General features: G+C 38.9%; 1 protein-coding gene across 1 annotated transcript in view; it reads left to right on the top strand.

Annotated features, from left to right (window-relative positions):
• Positions 1 to 21074: 21074 nt before the first annotated feature.
• Positions 21075 to 27647, top strand: part of LOC126234502 (uncharacterized) — a 115963-nt gene continuing 109390 nt past the window's right edge. The window contains exon 1 of the mRNA XM_049943196.1: positions 21075 to 21198. The gene's annotated coding sequence lies outside the window, so the exon portion shown is untranslated. The remainder of the gene's footprint in view (positions 21199 to 27647) is intronic.

The following is a 27647-nucleotide window of genomic DNA, read 5'->3' as shown; positions in this document are numbered from 1 at the left end:
ATTGCCTGCAATATATAGTTACTCTCTATCCCTTTCCTACCATTACGCATTGATCTATCCACATTATTTATTCTTGCGAGCTAGCTTCGTTCGCTCAAAACTGAGTCTCGAAAATTTTCGTTGCCAGTTTCATTACTTCTTTCACCTTTGCTATCAAAAATCTCACTTTCTAACATTGATTGAGAACCGGTCTCATTCCACGTATTATCCCCAAAATGCAAAAGTGAGGAATTTTGTGATTTACAATATACTTGGATGGTTTAAATGTTCATGTTCCCAGTAATTATTAATTGTCTTTTCCATCTTTCTTCCTCACAAACAATAAATATGCAACAAAAAATAATTATCAGTACAATGTTGATCTCCAGTACTGCCTTTTATTGTGTTGTACTTAGACGTAAAGTTGTTGGAGATCAAGGTCACTGTTCGGTCGCCATTTGTAGGGTAGATATTTAGGAAAGAGGATTTGGAAATGGTCAGGGAAATATTATTAAAAGGGGTAAATGATTTATTAAGATTATTCTGGAGTACATTGTCGGATAAAGGAGGTGCTTCGGCATCCGAATAGTTACCGTAAGGCCGGTATTACACTATCAAATTTCTTTGTCAAAGATTTGATCAAAGATGTGATCCAATATTCCGTCCAATATATTTGACAAAGATCTTTGACGTAGCGCTACAAGGGGTATTACACTGTCATCAAATTTTTCGTCAAAGTTCAAGATGGCTGACAACAACTTGTTATTAACCGCAGCAGTTCTACGTACTCCAATTGCATTGTGTGCACATGCGGAAAAGAAGTGGGGGGAAAAAATGGAACCATACATACGAAGTTGACAGTCTTAAAAGTCCTGGGATTACAACTTGATAATAAATTCAGTTGGGAGGAGCACACCACAGAACTGCAGAAACGCCTTAACAAATCTGTATTTGCAATTCGAGTGTTAGCAGACATAGGCAACATAAAAATGAAAAAGCTTGCATACTTTCATTCCATAATGTCATATGGGATATTATTTTGGGGTAAATCTTGAAGTCAAAAGTTTTCAAGGTCCAAAAGCGTGTAATACGTATTATTTGTGGAGTAAATTCACGGACCTCCTGCAAAAACCTCTTCAAAGAACTGGGTATACTAACTACTGCCTCTCAGTATATTTACTTCTTAGTAAAATTTGTCGTAAATAATATATCTCTTTTTCCAACAAACAACTCAGTTCATACATACAATACCAGGAACAAAACTGATCTGCACAAGGACTTAAAAGCACTTACTTTAGTTCAAAAAGGGGTCCACTACTCAGGAACACTCATCTTCAATAATTTGCCAGGAAACATAAAAAATAAAGATCAGTTTATCAGTTTAAAAGGAGCCTGAAAGACTTACTACTGGCCAACTCCTTCTACTCCATTGGCGAAATTTTTAATAGAAACAAATGTTGTATTGTATTTATTCATACTATTAGTATTTTTATTTCAGCTTAAAAAAAATCGACATGTTCCACATCCACGAGGATCTCCTCAGCACGGATCTATGGAACGAAAAACTAATCTAATCTGGGTGAAGCCGTGGGTTTTACGACGACACGATAAAAGCATTCAACAAAACTTGTTACGTGAGCTTACAGTGGAAGACGTCAAGTCGTACATCGATTACTTAAGAATGGATGAGCATACATTTCTGTATGTGCTCAATGAAGTGTATCCTCATATCACTTAAGAACTGCTACATCTTCAGAAGACAGGCTCACTATAACACTCGGATTCCTTGCTACAGGAGAGGGTTATGTTAGGTTAGGTTAGGTTAGGTCTCCAATCTTCTTAATCTATTTTTGTATTCAGGGTGCCTCACGTTGTAAAGCGCCTCATCAGCTTCAGACATCTCTATTAATTCTGTAGTTGTCGGCACACACCAATTGTATTTACCGGCAATGGTTATAAAAACACTACAGACGACAGAACGCTGCAGCGATGCTAGCGCTCCATGTGGTAACATGTCACATTGCAGTGAACAGAAGACAAGCGATTTCTTTGATCAAATATACGGCCTCGGCCTAGATTTGATCAAATATTGGACGACATTTGTCAAAGATCCCTATTACACTATCAAAAATCTTTGACAAAGATATTGGACAAAGAAATTTGATAGTGTAATACCGGCCTAACCAATGAAAAAAAAAAGTTGAACAATAACATTTCGATAAGAACACATAGATACAAAAATTTAAAATGTTCTTATTTCTGTTCTTGAAATATTTTCTTTTGTATACCGCTTCAGCGCTGCGGTGACATGTTGGTTGTTTCCCTCCATTATTACTGGTGTCCAATAAGATTTCGATAAGAGCATATAAATTTAAAATGTTCTTATTTCTGTTCTTGAAATATTTTCTTTTGTATACCGCTTCAGCGCTGCGGTGACATGTTGGTTGTTTCCCTCCATTATTACTGGTGTCCAATAAGATTTCGATAAGAGCATATAGATACAAAAACTAAAAATGTTTTTGTCTCTTCTTGAGATTCGGTTAGACCGTCAGAGAGAGCGGATCACTAATTCCTGCTACTATTAAGGCGAGTACACCGTTCGTTTATTACATATTTTTACGTGCTTCAAACAGGAGGAGTGCAGTAATGGATAGGAATTGTGATTGTTGTGTACAGATGCGAGCTGAGCTGGCGACCCTTCGCTCACAGCTTCAGGCTGCGTTGGCTTCCGTAACACAGCTTGAGGGTGCTGCCAAGGGGCGTCACTGTAGGGGATCGGGCGCGGGGATGCGAGGGACGTCGAGCACGTCCCACGTGTCCTCCGGTCGGCCCACTGCTGTGACCTCCCCGGGTACTGCCTGCACTGAGGCTGACCCCTCACCCGTGGTCGAGTGGGAGATCATTCCAAAGTCTGGTAGGCAGCAAAAAATTTCCCGTGGGTCCGATCGTAGGGCCTCCCCGGTTCGTTTGACGAAAAGGTTTCGGGCGTTATCTGTGTCTGACGATGTCTCTGAGCCGGATGCAGTCGTCCATCCCATTCCACAGGAAATTCTCAGCCCGCAAGGTCTGGACATTCACAGAGGGTGGGTTTTTATGGTAGTTGGGAGCACCAACGTTAGGCGCGTAATGGGGCCCCTTAGGAACACATTACGCGATAAGTCACAAGGAGGGGAAAGAAGCCAGTGTGCACCCTTTGTGCATTCCGGGGGGAGCCATTCCGGATGTGGAAAAGGTGCTTCCGGATGCCATGAACAGTACAGAGCACACAGCCAACTGCAGGTGGTGGCTCATGTTAGTACCAATGACGTGTGTCGCTTTGGATCGGAGCAGATTCTGTCCGGTTTCGAGCGGCTAGCGGAAATGGTAAAGACTGCCAGTCTTGCCTCCGAGATTAAGGCAAAGCTCACCATCTGCAGCATCGTCAATAGAACCGACTGTGGTCCTCTGGTGCAGAGCCGAGTGGAGGGTCTGAATCAGAGGCTCAGGCGGTTCTGTGACCATGTAGGCTGCAGATTCCTTGACTTGCGCCATCGGGTGGTGGGTTTCCAGGTTCCACTTAACAGGTCAGGAGTCCAATACACACAGGAGCCGGATACACGGATAGCGAGGACTGTGTGGAAGGGACTGGGCGGTTTTTTAGGTTAGAGGGTCTCAGGGAACCACGGAAGGGGTGTTTATCAGAAAGTGGGTAGTTAAACACAGTAAGGTAGTCATAGAAACGATTGGTATTGTAGTTGTAAATTGTCGTAGCAGTGTTGGGAAAGAACCAGAGCTCCAAGCCCTAATAGAAAGCACTGTAGCTCAAATAGTTGTAGGTACAGAGACCTGGCTAAAGCCGGAAAGTTCATCCGAAATTTTTTCAAACGATCTAACAGTGTTCAGAAAGGATAGATTAAATACAGTTGGTGGTGGAGTATTTATTGCTGTCGGAGGTAGTTTGCCGTGTAGTGAAATTGAAGTAGATAGTTTATGTGAAATAGTATGGGTAGAGGTTATACCTGACAATCGGACTGAACTATTAATTGGATCGTTTTACCAACCTCCCGACTCAGAAGACATAGTTGCTGAACCGTTCAAAGAAAACATGAGTCCCATTTCAAATAAGTACCCCGCTCATACAATTATAGTCGGTGGTGACTTCAATCTACCCTTGATATACTGGAAAAATTATACATTTAAAGCTGGCAGCAGGCATTAAACATAATCCGAAATTGGACTGGTTGCATTCTCAGAAAATTATTTTGAACAATTAGTTAATGAGCCCACTCGAAGTGTAAATGGTTGCGAAAGCATACTTGACCTTTTAGCAACAAATAATCCTGGACAAATAGTTAGTGTTGTGACGAATACAGGGATTAGCGTCCACAAGGCGGTTGCTGCTAGGCTGAATACCGTAACACCTATAACCGTCAAAAAGAAACGCAAAGTATATCTATTTAAAAAAGCTGATAAGAATGCTCTTAACGCCTTTTTAAGACACAGTCTTCACTCCTTCCAATCTTATATTGTAAGTGAAGAAAAATTGTGGAATGTTTTCAAAGAGTAGTATCAACAGCAATTGAGAGATATATACCACATAAATTAGTAAGTGATGGCACTGATCCCCCAAGGTACACAAAACGGGTCAGATCATTGTTGCAGAAGCAACGAAAAAAGCATACAAAATTTAAAAGAACACAAAATCCCCAAGTTTGGCAAAGTTTTACAGAAGTTCGAAATATGGCGCGTACCTCAATGCGAGATGCTTTTAATAATTTCCACAACGAAATTCTGTCTCGAAATCTGGCAGAAAACCCAAAGAGATTCTGGTCATACATAAAGCACACCAGTGGCAAAACACATTCAATACCTTCTCTGCGCAATAACAACGGTGAAGTCACTGATGACAGTGCCACTAAAGCAGAGTTATTAAAAACGGTTTTCCGGAACTCCTTCACCAAAGAAGACGAAGTAAATATTCGTGAGTTCCAATCAAGAACAACTGCCAAGATGAGAAACATAGAAGTAGATATCCTCAGTGTAACAAAGCATCTTAAATCAGTTAATAAAGGCAAGGCCTCTGGTCCAGATTGTATACCAGTCAAGTTCCTCTCAGACTATGCTGATAATGTTGTTGTGGTCTTCAGTCCAGAGACTGGTTTGATGCAGCTCTCCAAGCTACTCTATCCTGTGCAAGCTTCATCACCCAGAACCTACTGCAACCTACATCCTTCTGAATCTGCTTAGTGTATTCATCTCTTGGTCTCCCTCTACGATTTTTACCCTCCACGCTGCCCTCCAATACTAAACTGGTGATCCCTTGATGCCTCGGAACATGTCCTACCAACCGATCCCTTCTTCTAGTCAAGTTGTGCCACAAACTTCTCTTCTCCCCAATCCTATTCAACACTTCCTCATTAGTTATGTGATCTACCCATCTAATCTTCAGCATTCTTCTGTAGCACCACATTTCGAAAGCTTCTATTCTCTTCTTGTCCAAACTAGTTATTGTCCATGTTTCACTTCCATACATGGCTACACTCCATACAAATACTTTCAGAAACGACTTCCTGACACTTAAATCTATACTCGATGTTAACAAATTTCTCTTCTTCAGAAATGCTTTCCTTGCCATTGCCAGTCTACATTTTATATCCTCTCTACTTCGACCATCATCAGTTATTTTGCTCCCCAAATAGCAAAACTCCTTTACTACTTTCAGTTTCTCATTTCCTAATCTAATTCCCTGAACATCACCTGACTTAATTCGACTACATTCCATTATCCTCGTTTTGCTTTTGTTGACGTTCATCTTATATACTCCTTTCAAGATACTATCCATTCTGTTCAACTGCTCTTCCAAGTCCTTTGCTGTCTCTGACAGAATTACAATGTCATCGGCGAACCTCAAAGTTTTTATTTCTTCTCCATGGATTTTAATACCTACTCCGAATTTTTCTTTTGTTTCCTTTACTGCTTGCTCAATATACAAATTGAATAACATCAGGGAGAGGCTACAACCCTGTCTCACTCCCTTCCCAACCACTGCTTCCCTTTCATGCCCCTCGACTCGTATAACTGCCATCTGGTTTCTGTACAAATTGTAAATAGCTTTTCGCTCCCTGTATTTTACTGCTGCCACCTTCAGAATTTGAAAGAGAGTATTACAGTCAACATTGTCAAAAGCTTTCTCTACGTCTACAAATGCTAGAAATGTAGGTTTGCCTTTCCTTAATCTATTTTCTAAGATAAGTCGTAGGGTCAGTATTGCCTCACGTGATCCCATATTTCTACGGAATCCAAACTGATCTTCCCCGAGGTCGGCTTCTACTAGTTTTTCCATTCGTCTGTAAAGAATTCGCGTTAGTATTTTGCAGCTATGACTTATTAAACTGATAGTTCGGTAATTTTCACATCTGTCAACACCTCCTTTCTTTGGGATTGGAATTATTATATTCTTCTTGAAGTCTGAGGGTATTTCGCCTGTCTCATAAATCTTGCTCACCAGATGGTAGAGTTTTGTCAGGACTGGCTCTCCCAAGGCTGTCAGTAGTTCTAATGGAATGTTGTCTACTCCTGGGGCTTTGTTTCGACTCAGGTCTTTCAGTGCTCTGTCAAACTCTTCACGCAGTATCATATCTCCCATTTCATCTTCATCTACGTCCTCTTCCATTTCCAAAATATTGTCCTCAAGTACATCGCCCTTGTGTAGACCCTCTATATACTCCTTCCACCTTTCTGCTTTCCCTTCTTTGCTTAGAACTGGGTTTCCATCTGAGCTCTTGATATTCATAAATAGCTTCATATTTAGCAATAATATACAACCACTCGCTCACAGAAAGATACGTACCTAAAGACTGGAAAATTGCTCAAGTCACACCAATACCCAAAAAGGGAAGTAGGAGTAATCCACTGAATTACAGGCCTATATCTCTAACACCGATTTGCAGTAGGGTTTTAGAACATATACTGTATTCGAACATTATGAAGTACCTCGGAGAAAACAATTTATTGACATATAGTCAGTACGGATTCAGAAAATATCGTTCTTGTGAAACACAACTAGCTCTTTATACTCATGACGTAATGTGTGCTATTGACAGAGGATGTCAAATTGAGTCCATATTTTTAGACTTCCAGAAGGCTTTCAACACCGTTCCTCACAAGCGTCTTCTAATCAAACTGCGTGCCTACGGAGTATCGCCTCAGTTGTGCGACTGGATTCGTGATTTCCTGTCAGAAAGGTCACAGTTCGTAGTAATAGATGGAAAGTCATCTAGTAAAACATAAGTAATATCCGGCGTTCCCCAAGGAAGTGTTATAGGCCCTCTATTGTTCCTGATCTATATTAACGACATAGGAGACAATCTTAGTAGTCGTCTTGGATTGTTTGCATATGATGCTGTCATTTCCCATCTTGTGAAGTCATCAGATGATCAAAACGACTTGCAAAATGATTTAGATAAGATATCTGTATGGTGCAAAAAGTGGCAATTGACTCTGAATAAAGAAAAGTGCAAAGTTATTCACATGAGTACTAAAAGATATCAGCTAATTTCGATTACGCGATAAGTCACAGAAATCTAAGGGCTGTAAATTCAACTAAATACTTAGGGATTACAATTACAAATAACCTAAATCGAAACGATCACATAGATAATATTGTGGGCAGAGCAAACCAAAGACTGCGATTCATTGGCAGAACACTTAGAAGGTGCAACAGGACTACTAAAGAGACTGCTTACACTATGCCTGTCTGCCCTGTTCTGGAGTACTGCTGTGCGGTGTGGGATCCGCATCAGGTGGGACTGATGGATGACACCGAAAAAGTACAAAGAAGGGCAGCACGCTTTGTATTATCACTAAATAGGGGAGATAGTGTCACAGACATGATATGTGAATTGGAGTGGCAATCATTAAAACTAAGGCGTTTTTCGTTGCGAAAACATTCTGTTGGCACCCACCTACATAGGGAGAAATGATCATCACAATAAAATAAAGAGAAATCAGGGCTCGCACAGAAAAATTTAAGTGTTCGTTTTTCCCGCGTGCCGTTCGAGAGTGAAACGGTAGAGAGACAGCATGAAGGTGGTTCATTGAACCCTCTGGTGTCCTTGCAGGTTCTCATGATTGTCCAAACATTAGATTACTTTTAATGACTAAAAACTAAATATTCAAGCAACCTTTGAAAACTATCGTTAGTATATTTGCTCACACAACTTTTACATAATACATTACGAAGTTAGTCATACTTGCTGTGCATACACATGCGTCTAGTCTCTTTGGGAGCTCAACACAGACTGACAGACAGCTACTAATTAATTAGTGTGCACTGGATTGCTCATTAATATTCACCTCTGGCCTCGTTATCTTTCACGGTTGCCACAGATGATATCCCCGTCTTGCGGTCGGAGAGCGCGTATTTCAATCGACTTAAAAATTACAGCCACAACATAAACTATCCTGTGGAAGTCCGTTAACGAAGTTTCAAGAGCCGGGATCAGTTACTAGGGGTTGTTCCTGTACCACTCATGTCTGGAACGTGGGAAGAATGGTTGAATGCCTCTGTGCATGCAGTAATTATTCTAATCTTATCCTCAAAATCCCTGTGTGAGCGATACGTAGGAGGTTGTACTATATCCCTAGAGTAATCATTTAAAGCTGGTACTTGAAACGTTGTTAATAGACTTTATCGGGATAGTTATCATCTGTCTTCAAGAGTCTGCAATTTCAGTTCCTTAAGTATCTCTGTGACACTCTCCCATGGATTAAACAAACCTTTGATCATTCATGCTGCCCTTCTCTGTATTCGTTCAATATCCCCTGTTAGTCCTACCTGGTACGGGTACTGCTTGGCAAGGAGGAAGTCATTCTGTTTGAGATATCTCATTATATCTGAGCACAGAATATTTCCTAAGATTCTATGACAAATGGATGTCAAGAATTTTGGATGGTAGTTCTGTGGATCAATACTGCTACCCTTCTCGTATGTGGGTGTGGCCTGTGCCTTTCCAAGAAGTGGGCATGGTTTTTTGTTCGAGGGATCTACGATAGGTCGTAGTGAGAAGAGGGGCTAAATCGGCCACAAATTCAGTGTAGAATCTGACAGGGATTCCATCAGGGCCTGGAGCTTTGTGACATTTGAACTACTTCAGCTGCTTATTTCATTCATCTTTTCAGTGGTAGGTCGATTAAACTGGGGCAATTCTCCTGGGTATCCCTTTTTAAAGTAACATTTGAAAACCGAGTTTAGCATTTCAGTTTTTGCTTTGCTACCTCAATTTCAGTTCCTGCCCCCATCGCTAGGGACTGGACTCTAACTTTGGTGCCACGAGCAGCCTTTACATGTGAGTAGAATTTTTTCGAATTTTGTGAAACGTCATTTGACAACATTCTGCTAGTAGTCACTGAAGGCATCACGCATTGCTCTCTTGACAGCCAAATGCATTTCATTTAGTATCTTTCTATCTATAGCCCTACGCTTTGTTTTACGCCTATTATGCAGTAATCTCTGTTTCTTTAGAAGTTTCATTACAGTAACTGTATACCACTGAGGTTCCCTCCAATTATGAACTATTCTACTGGGCACATATCTATCCAGTGTGTGGTTAACTATTCCTTTAAACCTTAGCCAGAGTTCCCCTAATGTTTCTGATCTGTGTTGAAAGTTTCAAATTCCTCATTGAGATATGACACTATTGATTTTTTATCTGGTTTACTGAACATATATATCTTTCTGCTCGTTTTGTTGTCCTTTCTACTCTTGTAATCATTGTTGCCACCACTGAGTCATGGCCACTGATACCAGTTTTGATGTGGACATCCTCAAAGAAATCAGGTCTTTTCGTTGCCATTAGACCCAATGTATTTCCATCTTGAGTAGTGTTCCTAACTATCTATTTTGAATAGTTTTCAGAGAAGGCATTTAGTAAAGTTTCACAGGATATTGTATCACACCCACAATTAACAAAATTGGAATTTTCCAATTAATTGTTGAATGATTAAGGTCTCCACCAATGACTACTGTATGACTGAGGAACTTAAGGTACAAGTGAGTTGAAGTTCTCTCTGAAGTTTTTGGTTACATCAGGAGATGAGTCTGGTGGGCAATAAAAGGATACAAATATCATTTTATGCCCACCCCTGTTACTGAGTCTTGTCCCACCTGATACTGAGTCTTGCCCCAACAATCTCACATGCAGCTTCAATTTCTACCTTGATGGATTTGAGTTTTTGTCTGCCGTGACAAATATGCCACCTCCACTGTTGTCTATCCTTTCGATGCCTCAAAGAAAATTATCTGTTGAACAACTGGTTTCTAATCAAATTGCATGCCTGTGGAGAATTTCTTAGTTTTATGACTGGATTCATGATTTCCTATTAGAAAGTCATAAATTTTGGTAACTAATGGCAAGTCATTGAGTAGTATAGAAGTGATATCTGGCATTGGCTCTCTGCTGTTCTCATTCTGTGTAAATGATTTGGGTGACACTCTGAACAGCTCTTTAGATTTTTGCACTGTTTGCTTTTGTTTATCACTGAGTAGCCAACAGGAGAACAAAACCAATTGCAAAATGCTTTAAATAAGTTATGGCACAAAAAGTTGTATTTAATTCTAAAAAATAAAAAGTATGAGGTCTTCCACATGAGTACTAAAAGAGATCCTTTACATTTTGGTCATACTATAAATCACACAAATTTAAAGGCTGTCAGTACAACTAAATGCACTAGGATTACAATTATGAACAACTTACCCTGGTACAATTAGATAACGTGGTGAAGGTGAACCAAAGACTGTGTTTCATTGGCACAACACTTAGAAGATGCAATGGATCTACTAAAGAGACCACCTACAACATGCTTGTCTGTAATGTGCTGGAATATTGCTGCATGATATGGAATTGTTACCAGATAGGATTGACACAGGACATTGAAAGAATTCAAAGGAGGGCTGCTGACTTTTTATCAACCATGAAACAGGGGTGAGAGTATCATGAATATGATATGTGAATTGGGGTATTTTTCATTGCAGCAGAATCCTTTAACAAAATTTCAATCACCAACTTTCTCCTCTGAAAGCCAAAACATCTTTTTGACTCCTCCCCTTTCCCCCCATGGGGAGAAATGATCATATCAATAAAGTAGGACAAATCAGAGCTTACATGGAGAGATTTAGGTGTTTGTTTCTCCCACATATTATTCGAGATTGAGACAGTAGAGAAATAGTCTGCAGGTGGTTTGACGAACCCTCTGCCATGCACGTGTGCTGGAGTACTCACATACATGTAGATATAGATTGTGAATAACTGAAAAATATCACTTTATTTTGACCGCATGTTACTTAAAGATGCGTTACAAAGTGACAGCTTGTGATTCAGCAGAGGGTAAATTTTGAGCATGTGGACTTTTGATGCTGTCCAATCCATTCCAAGAGAGGTTGATGTTAACCATAGGATCCTATGTTATAAAAATATCTTCTTGATCTGTTCTACCAAACAAGGTGGTGCAGTGATTAGCACACTGGACTCACATTCGGGAGGATGATGGTTAAAATTCATGTCTCATACACAGGTCTCAACATTGTCATTTTTTTCAATCATCAAAGGAGGGTCGTAAGTGGTATAAATTACTAATAGTCATTTTCATCAACTCTTTTAAGTGTAGCCAGACAACTAACAAATCAACCCACAGCTCATTTCTTTTACACACACACACACACACACACACCCTACAAACCATTAGCACAAAATAACCACATACATGCAAAACTCTGTGTGAAAGTTTTTCCTAAAGTGTCCAAGCTGTGTTATATGGAAGATGCAGGGAGGAAGCACACCTGTTTAATGAAACTGTAATTTTTTCAGGTTTCAGCAGAATCAGATGGATTTGTTAAACTGATGTAGTTAGAGCCTTAACTGGAACCCTGTTGATCATCTTTGGGATTAACTAGAGTGGTGACTGCATGCCATGCAAATTCACTCAAACATCAGTCACAAGTGTGGTTCAGACAAGAATTTCAGTGGGAAGTCAACTCATAATCAGAGAGTGAAGCGAACCTTGTCTTGAGGTTGAGAATAACAGCCCATTTATAAACGAAGAGAAATATAGATTGGTCGATGTAGTAAAACTGTACAGGGCACATAACTAAAGGCATCAGGCACTGACTGTGGCCTAGAGCACAGCCTACTTTGCTAGAGACTCTTCCCATTGGATTTGCCTGTGGTGGTGAACTTTGCCAGTGTGAGGCATATCAGCTAAGTGCCTTAACAAATAGATGGCAATAGTAATATCACTCTTTAGTAGGAACTAAAGTAGTTCTGTTTCCCATCACTGTCTAATGAGTATACAAAACTGAAAGGCATTGTAGTAAAGGGAAGAATGTTCTCTTGTTTGTGTGGTGGCCATCTATTGAACAAACAGCACATTGTTTCTGGGTATCTTTTGTTACGCAGCGTCAATTGTTGACCATTTGGAGGAGAATATATCTTCTGTAAACTGTTCCTCACACAAATCTTGTTTCATGGAAAGCTGGTGAGCATTGATGCATACTTCAGTGACCAAAAGCAACCATATGCATTTCTCTGTTGGTTAGATCAGAGCATCAGTTTTGATGAAAAAAGAAAAGTTGTTGATAGTTTAAGAATGATAATATATGGATTCCAAAACATAACATCTTCGAGAGGCCATTACAGTAATCATTCAGTTATGTTGTATATCAATTGTTTTCAGGACCTCGGACAACTTATTTCTCTACAAACTAGACACATCAGGCACTCTTCAAACATCATATCAATGTGACACACACACACACTCTCTCTCTCTCTCTCTCTCTCTCTCTCTCTCTCTCTCTCTCCTTTCCTTTTTTGCATTAAGCCAGTGGTGTTGCAACCATGATTTTTATTTCACTTTACATCTTTAGATGACAGTGTTGATACTACAGATCACTTACATGTCATATGTTTTACCTGTGACAAGAACTACTGTTTGCTAAAGATGTACAAGATGGCGGCTACAGTAAAAGTTAAGCAAGTGTCCTTCCAGAAAAACTTAAATTTTGCCGTAAAAAAGAAATCGTGTGAAAATTGTAAAGACGAAATCAAGAAACTGAATGAACGCATAACGAGCTTACAGTTCATAATCGGCAGTTTGGAAACGGACATTTCGAAAATACAACAAGAAAATAGTGAACTGAACACGCTAAAACTTGTGCGAGATAGTTCGTCCGTTACGGAAAAGTGGTCAACTGTAAAGTGCAAGAACAGCAAGTCCAAAGTGCAAATTCAGAAAACCTGCGAAAGTTACGCAAGCTTTGTGCACGAAAACACATTTCAAGTACTTTCGATCGCCGATAGTGAAAATGCAACTTACAGTTCGCATGAACGATGGGAAAAGCAAAAAGACACTTTGGGGAATAAGATAAGAGAAGAAAATTTACTGACGCAAACAACTGTGAAGGAGGTCAATATAAATGTGCCGACCAAAAATTGTGTCGAAGTGTGTAGTAAAACAATACAAAACGATTCGCAAAATGTGAACTCCAATAACAGGAAACTGTTTGTGTTTTCAGACAGCCATGGTCGTGGACTTCCGAGTAAACTAAAAAGAAACAACTAAAACATTTTCGTGTAGTATAGTGAAACCGGGAGCCCCACTTAGCGAAATTAAAAAAAAAATGACCGAATCGGCAAAGGCAAAAAATCTGCATGATAAAGACTTCGTTGTACTTATGGGAGGCGCAAACGATGTCTACAAAAATGAAACAGCGAGTGCAACGCGCGATCTTAAACAGTGTCTGAGGAACCATACTCACACTAACGTAATACTTGTCAATATTCCGCATCGCTATGATCTTGTAAGATGGTCATGTGTTAACAGGGAAATAGAAAGTGCCAACAGTCAGTTTGCAAAAATCTGCAGACATTTTAAAAACGTGAAATGCGTTGATATAAGCAGTATTGGACGTAGATTCCACACGCAACACGGACTTCACCTGAATGGCTTGGGGAAAGAATATCTGACAAGCCTGATAACCAGGGTAATAAAAAACCATCAAAATAAATTCAAAACCAAAACGATAATTGCATTGCCATCGCCTGACTCCATAACGCAAACGCTTCAAAAAAATTCATTAGAAACTTCATCAGCAGCAGCAAAACATGTAAAAAAGACCAAATTTTAACAGAAAGAACAGTGGACATCGATTCCAACAACAAAAGAACTACTGTTCCTCATCAGCCAAGTATTATTTTAGACGAAAATAACAAAAACGAGAAGACTCCAAGTTCCAAAGGAAACACAGCAGTAGTGGTAGAACCAACGTTTGAAGTGTCAGAAACAGCACCACCATCAACAACAACAAATAGAAGGCTGTTGGACAGAAGAAATGCTGAGCCTCCTTCTCATCTCAACGATTTTTTATGTGTGGGCCTGAAGAAAAAGAAGGGACTACAGTAGGTAGTGTCAGGTGTCTCCTCTCTCCTGTCTCAAGGCAGACTCCAATGGATTCTCAGTCAGGTAACAGCACTAATAGAATGAAAAAGCAAGAGGAAGGCATATCTTTCTTTCATCAAAACATAAGGGGCCTCTTAAACAAAACAGATCAACTCATTAACATTAGTGAAAAGGACAGTATAAATAATGCCCAGATTTTGTGCTTAACTGAGCACCATGTTACTGATAAATGTGCCTTGCCATCTATAGTAAGTTATACTTTAGTAACATACTACTGTAGGGAAAGTAAAGATAAAGGTGGAGTAGCAATTTATGTTAAGGATAGTGTAGCATACAAAGCTATAGATATTAAGAAATATTGTGTGGAACAACAATTTGAGGCATGTGCCACAGAAATAACAACTAAATTCTACCCAATAATAGTGTTGGCTGTCTACAGGGCTCCTTCAGGTGACATAAAAACTTTTCTGCATTCAATGGAACTCCTTCTGTCATGGTTACTTTCAAAAGCGAAGGATATTGTAGTATTAGGTGATTTCAATATAAACTTTTTGACAGAAAATAAGAATAAAATAGACTTTGAGATTGTGATGACCTTACACAATCTGACATCAGTAATAAACTTCCCAACAAGAATTACATCCGAGTGCCACACTATGATAGACAACTTTTTTTTAGATGTAAATAGACATCAGAATTATATTGTCAGGCAGGTTATAAGTGGGCTTTCAGATCATGATGGACAAATTCTCACTATTTATGACGTTAATCTGTTCAAAAAAGAATTTCCTCAATGGAAATTCATAAGAGTAATTAATGAAGAAGCGAAAGGAACTTTCAACCACAGGTTGCAGCAAATGGATTGGTCTTTAGTATATAGCCATGATGATGTTGATACTAAATTTAACTGTTTTATAAATGAATTCTGTGCACTTTTTGAAGAAATATTTCCCAAGAAATGGGTCAGAAACAGTGCTTCCAATTCTGTAAGCAAGCCTTGGATTACAAAAGGTATAAAACAGTCATGTAAAACCAAAAGGGAAACTTATGCTGCAATAAGATTCTGTAAAGATGTAGAAAAATGGGAACACTATAGAATATACTGTAAAATTTTGAAGAAACTAATACAGAAATCAAAAGCCCATTATTATGAGAAGAAAATAGATAATTATAATAATAAAATAAAAGCAATTTGGAGCATTGTAAAAAAAGAAACAGGAAGAGATACAACAAGTAAAGAAGATATAAATAATATCAGATATGAAGGTATCCTAGTAGATAACCCCAAAACGGTGGCTGAGATTTTTAATAAACACTTCCTATCAGTAACTCCACAGATTGGTTGCAAGCCCGATGTTGATGAAGCTGTAACTCTTTGTCAAGCCGTATATTCAAACACAATTTCAGAAATGCACCTTAATCCTGTCACTGTAGAAGAAATTCAAAAAATCATCATGTCTCTAAAAAGTACGAATTCTGCAGGGGTTGATAATATATCTAGTAATTTATTGAAATATTCCTGTGTGTGGATAAGGGATATTCTCTGTCATATTTTCAATGCTTCCCATCAGAAAGGTGTTGTTCCCAGTAGACTTAAGTATGCCATTGTGAAGCCCCTGTACAAAAAGGCTGATAAAGCTGAACTAACTAACTATCGACCTATCTCTTTGCTGACAGCTTTCTCCAAAATTCTAGAAAAGCTGATACATGTAAGAATTACTGATCATCTCATGAAGAACGGAGTTCTCAGCAAGAGCCAGTTGACTTTCAAAAGGGCCGTTCAACAGAAGACGCAGTCTACGCACTTGCAAATGAAGTCCTAGAAACTCTTAATGAAAAAATGCTAGCACTTGGTGTCTTCTGTGATTTATCCAAATCGTTTGACTGTGTTGATCACCAGATTCTCTTGCAAAAAGCAAAATTAGTAGGAATAAGTGGTGTTGCAGGCAATTGGCTACAGTCATACCTCCAAGACAGAAAACAAAAAGTTGTGTTGAATAGCTCAGGTGGAGTATGTCACACTTTCTCAGATTCTGAATGGAGTTCCATTACATGTGGAGTGCCCCAGGGCTCAATTCTTGGGCCACTATTATTCCTGATTTTTATAAATGATCTACCATCATGTACAAGCCTGCCATGTAAATTTACATTATTTGCTGATGATACCACAGTTTTTATGAGCAGTAGAACAGACAACAATCTTGAGGAACTCATTAATCACATACTCTCAGATATGGTTAATTGGTTCAAGGTGAATGGTCTCTCATTAAATTCCAGTAAGACCAGCTTTATTCAATTCTTTACAAAAACAGAAAAAGAGAGAGAGATAAGTGTGACATGTGGTAATCAACCAATAGTTAGAATGGAAACAACAAAATTTCTTGGAGTGCACATTGACAAGAAAATGAACTGGTCTTCACATATTATTGATCTCTGTAAGAGGCTTAGCTCTGCTACCTATGCTTTACGGGTCGTCACTACATGTGTTGAACCTAACACTGCAAAAGTGGCATATTATGGCTACTTTCATTGTCTCATTGAGTACGGAATTATTTTTTGGGGCAACCAGCCATTAGAAAGGAAAGTGTTCATTGCACAGAAGCGAGCTTTAAGAATTATATGTGGATTGCGCCCAAGAGACTCTTGTAGAAATAGTTTTCGTAATCTTAAAATATACACAACTACATGCCAATATATTTTTTCTCTCATGTGTTTTGTTTGTAAAAATATAGATATATTTCAACCAAACAGTAACTATCATGAGCATAACACACGGAGGAAGAATGACATACACAGTGAACTCAGAAATTTGAGCTTGGCACAAAAGGGTGTCCACTACACTGGAGCAAAACTCTTCAATGCTCTTCCTCCCGAAATAAAGACAAAGATTAATAACAATAGTGAGTTTAAGAAAGCTCTAACAATATTTCTGCTAGAAAAAGCTTTTTACAGTCTAGATGAATTTTTAACTAAATAAATTGTAATATTTTAATATTATATAATACAAGTTGACATAATGCCACTATGAATTTTATTTAACCTGAGCTCTGTATCTGTGTGTGCTCCGTATCTGTTTTCTGTAGTGTTTTAATGATTCTAAGAAAATATGTATTTTCTTTTTCTGTATTGCTGCCCAAAGAATTTACTGTATAAATTTTTATATAATCATGTACTCAAATTTCTGTATATGCTATAAGATTATCAGATTGTATTTGTAAAAAACTGACTCGTTCCACGTCCTTGTGTATCCAACACAGTTGGACCTATGGAACACGAAATCAAATCAAATCAAATCAAATCCTGTAAAATAGATATACTATGGCCTGTCAATTGCCTGTTTATGTTCCTTGCCATGTATATAGTGTTGAATTCTTCAAAACTATGGCCAAATATGTGTGGAACCTTCCAGAGACCAAGTTCTATGGTGTAGCTGTTATTTTTTAAGGCAGAATTATCTTTCAAGGTGAAGTGCTTTGAATAACACAGCTAGATCAGTTTAGTTGAAACTTGGCAAATAAGAATATGAACTTTTAACTCCCCTTTGACCTGCTAATCACCTTTCTTGCATTGATCAAGTATTGTGCTTAGTGAAGAGAACTAGGTATGTCTTTTGTTCTTTATAATTGCTGACAGAATATACTGTGTGACAAATTTTTCACAATAGCAGTGGAAATATCCAGCAGCTTGGGAACATTCTTTTGTCTGAGTGTAAGATGAGTAAAGATTGGTCCAGCTTTGTACTCTTCCTGTTTGTTAAGGTTTCACCGTTTTGACAACAATCTGTATGTGTACAACTCACAAAAAACTGTTGCTTTAGTCACAGTGGGAACTAATTAGGTTATATAATCAGGTGCAACCATGTTCTATGGTACATAATTGTACATATGAGATGTATTGCTGAAAATATCTCCCTGGCTAGACACAACAACTTACTATTAACATCATGATTAAAGAGAGAAATGACCTGCAAAGGTAATGGAAAGTGCAACGGACTTTGCAAAATGTTGAAACTGAATACGTAGGTGGTGTGAAATTTATGGAAGGAAGGACCGGATTCAGAGAGGAATGATATTTGAGTATCTCCCAAGAGGAAAAAGGAAATAGTGTGCTCACAATTGTTCCATTGACAAAATACACTATTAGGCAGAAATTTCTTTGATATCGTGAAAATTCTAAAGAGACACTAGTTTTGCGGAAACTCATGGTTTTGTTATGCAGAACTAGACTTCAAGACTAGCAAACAAAAATTATTCTTTGTAAAGGATTCAGTTTTATTAGCTGACAATTTAAAAATTATGATCATGTCTGAACATATCATATTAGTTGCATATCATATTAGATGAATCAGATGTTAATTTATTTAGTGAAGGCATAGACTCATTTTGAGAATAAATATCAGCAAAATGACAACGTGAGAGGTGTAGGGCCTATTATCAAATGAAAATGTCCGTTAATGTCTAGACTTTAGCATGTGGTGGTGTTCCACTTATAACAATACTGTTATGTACACTTGGGCTCTTAGCTTTACTCTTGGAGGAGGCCAAGATGATAACATATCAAATATTAGATCACTTTGTTGCAAATGAATAAGATGAAATAGTTAACTTTGTTACAATTCATGTCCATGGGAGTGTCAGGAGTATTTATTACTGTTACTGACAAGGGAACCTCCCCATCGCACCCCCCTCAGATTTAGTTATAAGTTGCACAGTGGATAGGCCTTGAAAAACTGAACACAGATTAATTGAGAAAACAGGAAGAAGTTGTGTGTAACTATGAAAAAAATAAGCAAAATATACAAACTGAGTAGTCCATGCACAGATAGGCAACGTCAAGGAGAATCTGCACTGAGGAGCGCCGTGGTCCCGTGGTTAGCGTGAGCAGCTGCGGAACGAAAGGTCCTAGGTTCGAGTCTTCCCTCAAGTGAAAAGTTTAATTTTTTATTTTCAGACAATTATCAAAGTTCAGGCACTCACACATAATCAACTTTGCTCTCCAAAATTCCAGGACATGTTCAGATTTGCTTGGACATATGCAGGATTTGATGGTCTACACACGGAAAAATTTGAAAACGTTAAAAACATATGTTTTGACAGAGCACAGGGAAAACCGTGCGACTGTGAAACTGTTGCATTCATTGGTTGCAGTTTATGTGACAAACTCTTATGTTTTCATCACTTTTTTGGGAGTGATTATCACATCCACAAGAAAACCTAAATCGGGCAAAGTAGAAGAATCTTTTTATCCAATCGCCAAGTGTACAAGTTAGGTGGGTCGACAACATATTCCTGTCATGTGTCGCACATGCCATCACCAGTGTCATATAGAATATATCAGACGTGTTTTCCTGTGAAGGAATCGGTTGACCTATGACCTTCTGATCAAATGTTTTCAGATCCCATTGAAGAGGCACGTCCTTTCGTCTACTAATCACACGGTTTTGCGGTGCAGTCGCAAAACACAGACACTAAACTTATTACAGTGAACAGAGACGCCAATGAACAAACGGACAGATCATAACTTTGCAAAAATAAAGAAAGTAAAACTTTTCATTCGAGGGAAGTCTGGAACCGAGGACCTCTCTTCCACAGCTGCTCATGCTAACCACGGGACCATGGCGCTCCTCAGCTCAGACGCTCCTTGATGTTGCTTATCTTGCACATGGACTACGCAGTTTGTATATTTTGCTTGTTTTTTTCATAGTTCCACACAACTTCTTCCTGTTTTCTCGATTGATCTGTGTTCAGTTTTTCAAGGCCTATCCACTGTGCCAACTTATAACTAAATCTGAGGGGGGTGCAATGGGGAGGTCCCCTTGTGAGCATTAATATATCACTTGATGCAGAACAAGTTACTAGTCCATTCTCAGAGGATACAATTGGCTGTAAACTTTTGTGCGGAGTTTGTCTAATACAATTTATGACTGCTGACTCTGTAAGGAGATGATGCTGTCGTCTTTAATGATGCTTGCTGACTAGGCTGAGGTTTGTTGCATGTAAGCAAACAAGCTGATGCAGTGGTGTGTGAAAACTCTTCTAGGAATATCTATGCCATGGTCCCTCATTTGCTGTTGTTTCTGACATTTACTATGTTTTCTTGTGGTTTCACCTTGCCTTGGCACCTCACTCTACAGATTACACCACATTCTCCCTCCCCCAAACCCAAATTTCCGTACTGTTATTTTGTAGTGCTGTGGAATGTGACAGTTGACAATGGCTGCTGGAAAGGGGGAGCTGGAGATGTAGATGAGGAACAGGGAGTGGAGCTACAGCCTGTCTGCAGCCCAGCATCCACCTTGTAGGTGATCAGGAACACTGCCTGAAAAACTGGCCAAAGGTGCATGCCTGTATCCAGTGACACAGATGTGGTGTTCATCGAACAGCAAGAGGATCTTCTGGGATGATGATGACTGTCCAGGGATGATGCCTTCACAGATATTGGTTCAGGCTGCAGGACAGATGCCAACATCAGTGACAGTGGTGACTGCTACTGCTGTGGCAGTGTGCTGTCTATCTCCATGGGCCCCACTCTGGATGGTGCCATCCATAACTGGCAAAAAGGCAGAGATGACTGATGTGGCAGAGACCAATGGTGTGCTAGGTCTGTGGATAAAAATTCTGTGGCCAAATCATTGACATACGCAAAGAGCACCACAGCTGGTTTTGGTGATGCCAATTGTGACACTTCTTATTGCTGCCTACTGGCACTTCCCTGATCAGCAAAGGTGTAATGCCCAGCCAGTATTCTTCACCTTGCCAAGCTACAAGAAAGAGAGGTGACACAACACAAGTCAGTTTAAAGTTAATTATAAATTTCATTTTGGATACTAGACACGACTTAAATATTCACTCTATGCCTGTTACTGAATAAGTCAATGTATATTAATTACACATTATAATCTATCTATAATCTTAAATACTTCATTAATTAGCCTTGTCTGTTGTTTTGCCTGTCGAAGCCTGTGGTGTCCATTCATCACGCCACCCCTGTGTGGCTGCAAGAGTGATTATTTGGGTTCTGATCGCCATATGTGGAGTTGCAACAGTGGGACATAGGGAATATGGGTAATCTACAACATCTTTTGTCGTACCGCTTCTTCAGTGCCTAAGCAACATGACTTTTTCATTGTTTGACTCATGTTGTCTGGTCTTATAGCTTGAAACATAATTGTGTATGTCATGTCGCCTCTTCAGTGGCTAAGCAGCACAATGTTTTCATTATTTGATCCATGTTGCCTCCTCTTATAGCTTGTAACAAACATGACCTCTTCAATTTACATTCACCGATTCTTCATCTCTATTGCTAAGCTTGATAATGCATTCTTCGGATTGCCTACAGCTGCTGACCTTTGTGGCAATGTTTTTTTTTTTTTTTCTTCTAATTCTTCATCTGATTTATACTGATGCTGCTTGTAGACCTCCAAGATGTTCTTGACTACACTAACAATCAAATTTCCAGTTGACATCAACAAACAGCTTGCTTCTGGTATAATGTCTTCAAGTGATGAACTTCAGGCAAGTGGTTCATATTTGCTCGTTCTTGCTTTATCCCTGGGTTGCAAGGCGAGTGAACTCCCAATGTCGACACCTTCTGCCTACATTATGGGATGTCTCATGCCTCATTGTTACCGTTTCTGGAGCTGTGTAGCCAAAAGATGACTCACCCCATTAGATAACACCAACAATCAATCAGGTTGTTTGGACTGTGGTCTCAGTGACTGGTAAGATCACACGTGCTCCAGAATGATGAATATAGAACATAAAGAACACATTTGGTATATAAACATAATCTCCATTAATGTCACTCATTAAATTTTATTCCCAGCAATCAGTGTTCATGTTCACTAATGTATGCAGTCTTTTAGCCTTTCTAGTAGTTCACAGCATTCATTTTCCCACTGGTGTTAGACACTAACTGTTTGTACATGTGATATTTCATTGTTTCACAATTATTCTTAATGCTAAGATCACTTCCACTTCCGTAGGTTATGCTGAAATTCTGCTCTATTCAGTTCCAGGCACAACACTGTTGAAATAATTGACACTTCACTGGGCAACCAGCACCGCAACAGTTTGATATGCAAATAAATTCGATAACTCATTGTGCTTGTTCTAAATCTAAAGCTTCTGTTCCATAACAGTTACATTTGAGGCACTCAAAAATTACAGAAACAAGTGTTGACAAATTTATTGTCATTAACTACTATACTATTAAACAAAGAATGCATTTATATCCACTAAGATCAGAACATTATTAAAACAGTAAATTGTAATACTACTGAACTAAAACAAACTACTTAGATAAAGCTTCTCATTCAGTGTTCCATTAATTGTCACTAAAGATTTCATCCATAAAATTTCTTCATATCTTTGTAACAAAACAAACCTTTGGGTTTCCTCCCCCCTCCCCCCCCCCCCCTCTGATTTGGTCTCTGTCCGGTCAGACATTTCTTCCTCAATCTTCTTTGTCTGACCCATTAAGTAATCGTCAATATACTCATGGCTTGTTAACTGTAGATCTTTTACTTTGATCGACAGACCATCTATTCTATCTGAGACAGCAGACTGCTCTTTACTTGTCTCTCTCACATCCTTCTCTAAAGTATTTACTGGTCCCTGTGAGGTGTCATCTTTACTTCTTGCTGACTTTAAATCCAGTCTCAGTTTCTCAAGTTCCTTAGCCAGTCTATTGTCTCTTTCCTTATTTTGAGCAACTAATGACTTAATCACCTGTTTGATTTCCTCTTTAAATTCCTGATCCTTTCAATCCAATTCTTGATTAGCATGTAATATTTCCACTTTAAATTCTCAATCCTTTTGATCCCAGTCTTGGTTAGTCTGTGATATTTCCTCTTTAAATTCTCAATTCTTTTGATCCCGTTCATGATTAGTTTGTGATATTTCCTCTTTGAATTTAATTAAAAAGTCAAGAAAACCTCCACCCCCACTTCATTTGTAGGTTTACCCATTGTGCTAGGTCATACAGTGGAATCATTATTGGGTATTGATATTCTTACAGTGTTACTTTCAGTCGTTTCTGTCACAAAAACGAGTCTGCTCCGGTTGAATTTGCCCTATTCATCTGTTCAGGGAATATGTTTTCTATCCTACAATCATTCATCTCCATTCCCTCCTCCTTAGTCATATCTTTGTTCACATCCTCTACAGTAGATCTCAACCCATAGGACTTCTTTGACATGATCAAATACTGCAGATTACTACCAATCAACACAAATACAACTACAGATACACAACACACAAATACTGTGTAGGCTACAATATCAATTCGACCATGCGACAAATGGGCCATAGTCATTCATCAGCTATTACATTGTATTTAATTGAACCACAGTGAGCTATGACTCAAACTTTAAATATTGATTATTATGGAAAGCTCTTCATGTCAATTATTTCGATATGTACTTGGATTTTGGGTTGTTTATAATACCTGTATGTGTGCCTCCCTCAGGCACAGCGTCTGTTCCTTTCAGTTCATAGTAGTAGTTCCTTCCTGTTACTCTGGGTGTAGTTTCTCGAAGCAGTGAACATGTAACATGAATAAGTCTATACAAATGGTTATTTCGTTTATATACAGTCACTAAATAATTCACAAAATCACATGTATGAACCATATGTTGTTGATTTGTTACCTTTGAGCCCCACATAACCGTGCCATTTGTCACACTCCCTATTGCTGCCTGCTGGCACTTCCATGATCAGTGAAGGTGTCTGTCATTGTAGTCAATGTTTGTTGATCAGTAAGTTTAAATTCAAATTATTACCATCAGCTAGCAGCATTGTTTAGCAGTTGCCACCAAAGGTGCTCATTAACATTTACTAGGCGGATGATTTGTGTTTCAAAATGAATTGATATCTTTGATTTTGGATAGTACATGTAGACCGAATTAATTCCTACAAAAGTCACAGGGTTCAGTTAACACAGTTTATTTGATATGATTCACTGCAATGGATAGTCATACTTAAGCCCAATAATAAATGTCTAAACAGGTTGTATAATTGAAAGTCAAAGAAATTTACTTGCAATTAGCCTGGCTTCCAATGAGGTTAACTATTTCACACAGTTGCGAATATCCAGAAGTGCAGCGCTTAAAGCTCGGACACCAAAATCTCAAACAATAGACTCCCAGATGCTAAAGAATCACAGACGCTAGAGACATTAACAATACATGCATTGGGTTCCTATAATAGTTATGAAACAAAAGGGACTTTTATTAGAAACTCGTAGAATAAAGCCTCTTGCTAGTTTGCATACAATTCTCCATTTCACGGGCCCTTATTATTCTTTTATAAAATTTTTCTTCTTTAAAATGTGACTCTGTGATTTTATACGAAAAATTGGAATTGTTCATGGCCAGTTCAAATAAATTTTAGTTTCAAAAAAGGACCATACATGTAACGAGGGGTTACACAATGCAGCCCATAACAACATTGTACAATGTAAGAACAACATCCTAAGGCTTTTGCTATGCCACCATGCTGCCATACATATTTCTTGTCAAAAACTTTAAGGAAGACTTCATTCTGCAGCTGAAATTTTGTCCAATATGGGAGAACAAATTGTATCCACTGCAGCCACAGAAGATGCAACAGGGTACGGTGGTGATGGCTGTGTAATGATTCTGCCAGTGACATGGAAAGGAGTAGTTGGAAGAAATAAAAATCTTTAAGGCTTGCTCCCATTTGTTGGGGGAGTTTCTCCATGTGACTTTTGAAACTTTGAACAAACTGTTCAGCTCCACCATTAGACTGATGGTGAAAAGGTGTAGTAGAGATATGGTGTATGCCCTCGACGGCAGAAAATTGTTGAAAATCAGTTGATGTGAACTCAGTCCATTGTCTGTGATCAGGACCTCAGGAAATCTTTCAACACAAAAAAATAAAAGACAAAGCTGATACCGTACTTCCAGTAGTGGTGGATGTCAAGGTGACAACAAAAGCAAATTTACTCCATGCATCTACCACCAACAGCCATTGTGTGTTCAAGAATGGACCCACAAAATCAGTATGGATGCATTGCCACGGTCTGGTTGGATGTGGTCTCTCAAAAAAGTGTTGGAAATGGAGCAATGGAACTGATTGACATTCTGCACAAACATTTGCAACAAAAAGTCATTTGCTTTATCTCGGCAGCCATGAACTGCCAAGTACAATGATGTCAGTTGAGTTGCTATTTGCGAACTATACCCCAATGACCTTGGTGGAATAGAGACAAAACTTCTCGCTGGGGGGGAGTGAGGAATCACAACATGTTCATCATTGTCTGTATGCAACATCAGGACACCTGAACGTGCAGATTGTGCATGATGATGCAACAAAGAGCGATGCCCCACTGGCTGGGGAATTTCTTTCAAACTACATGGCCACTCATAGCGCACGTACTACAAAACAACTTGCAGAGCTGAGACAGAAGCAGTTGCTGTGACAGTACACTAAAAATAGAGTGGAAAATTTTGACAACTTTCAAAATCCTGAGTATTAATTTGATAACATGATACCTCAGATGAATTAAATGTTGTGTCGGAACTGACTGGTAACTAAGACAATAAATCAGTGTCAAATGTTGGGCAGTGCACCTGTACAACTCATACTGCTAATTAGACAATATCAGAGTCCAGTGTTGCAATTTCTGCACTGTCCATGGTGGAACAGTCTTGGAAGGATTGAATAAAGCTGTTACAGGCTGATGATCTGTAAAAAAATAGACCTTCCTACCATTGGTGGAACCTGGTAACACTATAGATAGTGGTAAATGCCTCTCTTTTGAGTTGACTGCAATTACACTGTGGCTTGTGTAGAGTTTTTGAGGCAAAAGCAATAGGCCTGTCAGGAGATCCAGTTCTGTGGGAAAGCACAGCTCCAAACACATAAGAAGATGCATCCACAGCTAATACAACAGGCTTAGAGCTGGGTCAAAATGAATTATGACTTAATAATGTGTCCTTTAGTTGCTGAAATTGAGCCTAACATTTTAGGACTACGTAAAGCAAATATCTTTCTGGTCCAGCCAGTTCAGTGGAGCAGCAATTGGCACAGCATGTGCAGTGAATTTAATATTGTAGGTACACTTCCCCATGACAGCTGCGAGTCCTTAATGTTATGGGCTGCTGGCAGATCTTTAATTGCAGACAAGTGTGAATTAGCAGTATGAATACCCTGTGCATTTATTACATGTCCTAAATATTCAAGTTCATCATGGAAGAAGGAGCACTTTCCCTGGCTGCACTTTAAGCCAGGCACAGAAAGAGCTTGAAACAAGTAATCTAAATTTGCCAAATGTTCAGCAGGCATACAACCTGCAACAACTTTGTCAAAGTAGCTTGTACATGAAGGAACTTTTGCTGTTAATTGTTCCAGGAACCACTGAAAAATAGTGGGAGCTGAAGCAATTCCAAATGGTAGTCTTTGTAACTTGAACAAACCCTGGTGAGTGTTGATCACAAGATATTGCGTGGACTGCTCATCCAGTGGCAACTGCAAGTATGCCTCATATAAGTCATTCTTAGACAAGAATCTGCCCTGTCCCAATCTGTCCATCAGTTCCTCCGGTCATGGGAGACGAAACCAATCCATGGCAGTTTGTGGGTTTACTGTAGCTTTAAAATCGACATACAGCTATGTAAACCTCCTGATGGCTTTTTGAGGGTGACTAAGGGTGGTGTCCATTGACTTGCAGAAACTGATTGAATAACCCCATTGTCTTTTCATCTTTGCAGTTCATGCACATCTTGCTCATGTATTGCATGGGTAACAGGCCTTGTGCAAAAAAATCATGGTTGCACATTGTCTTTAATGGCATTGTATGCTTCAAAATCTTCAGCCCCACCTAAACCTGGTTCAGACAATTCACTGTGCGGTTCACAAGTTTGAAACAGTGATGTGAGGTGCTGAAACACTGAGTCGTTACACATTGTCTTGTATGCACAGGTTGAACAAAACAAACAAGTCTAAACTGAAAATGTTTGTACTGTTCCTAGAACTGAGTACTTGAAATAAAACACATTTTGTAATTTCAGAAAAAGTTGCCACCAAACTGCACATGTCAAGTACTGGTATTTCATATCCGTTACAGTCAGACAGAACAGAAGTAGGCTCCTGAGCCATGGACTACTAATCCTTTCATATTTGTCTTTATTAATAAGGAAAACAGAAACACTAGTACCTTACTGAAATTTAATTGTTATTTTGGGACAAAAGAAAGAACAAAAAGTTTGCTCTCCT

Source organism: Schistocerca nitens, chromosome 2, assembly GCF_023898315.1.
Source record: "Schistocerca nitens isolate TAMUIC-IGC-003100 chromosome 2, iqSchNite1.1, whole genome shotgun sequence".
NCBI lineage: Eukaryota > Metazoa > Arthropoda > Insecta > Orthoptera > Acrididae > Schistocerca > Schistocerca nitens.
Note: the sequence above shows the minus strand (reverse complement) of the source record. Positions and strands in the feature narration are given on the sequence as shown.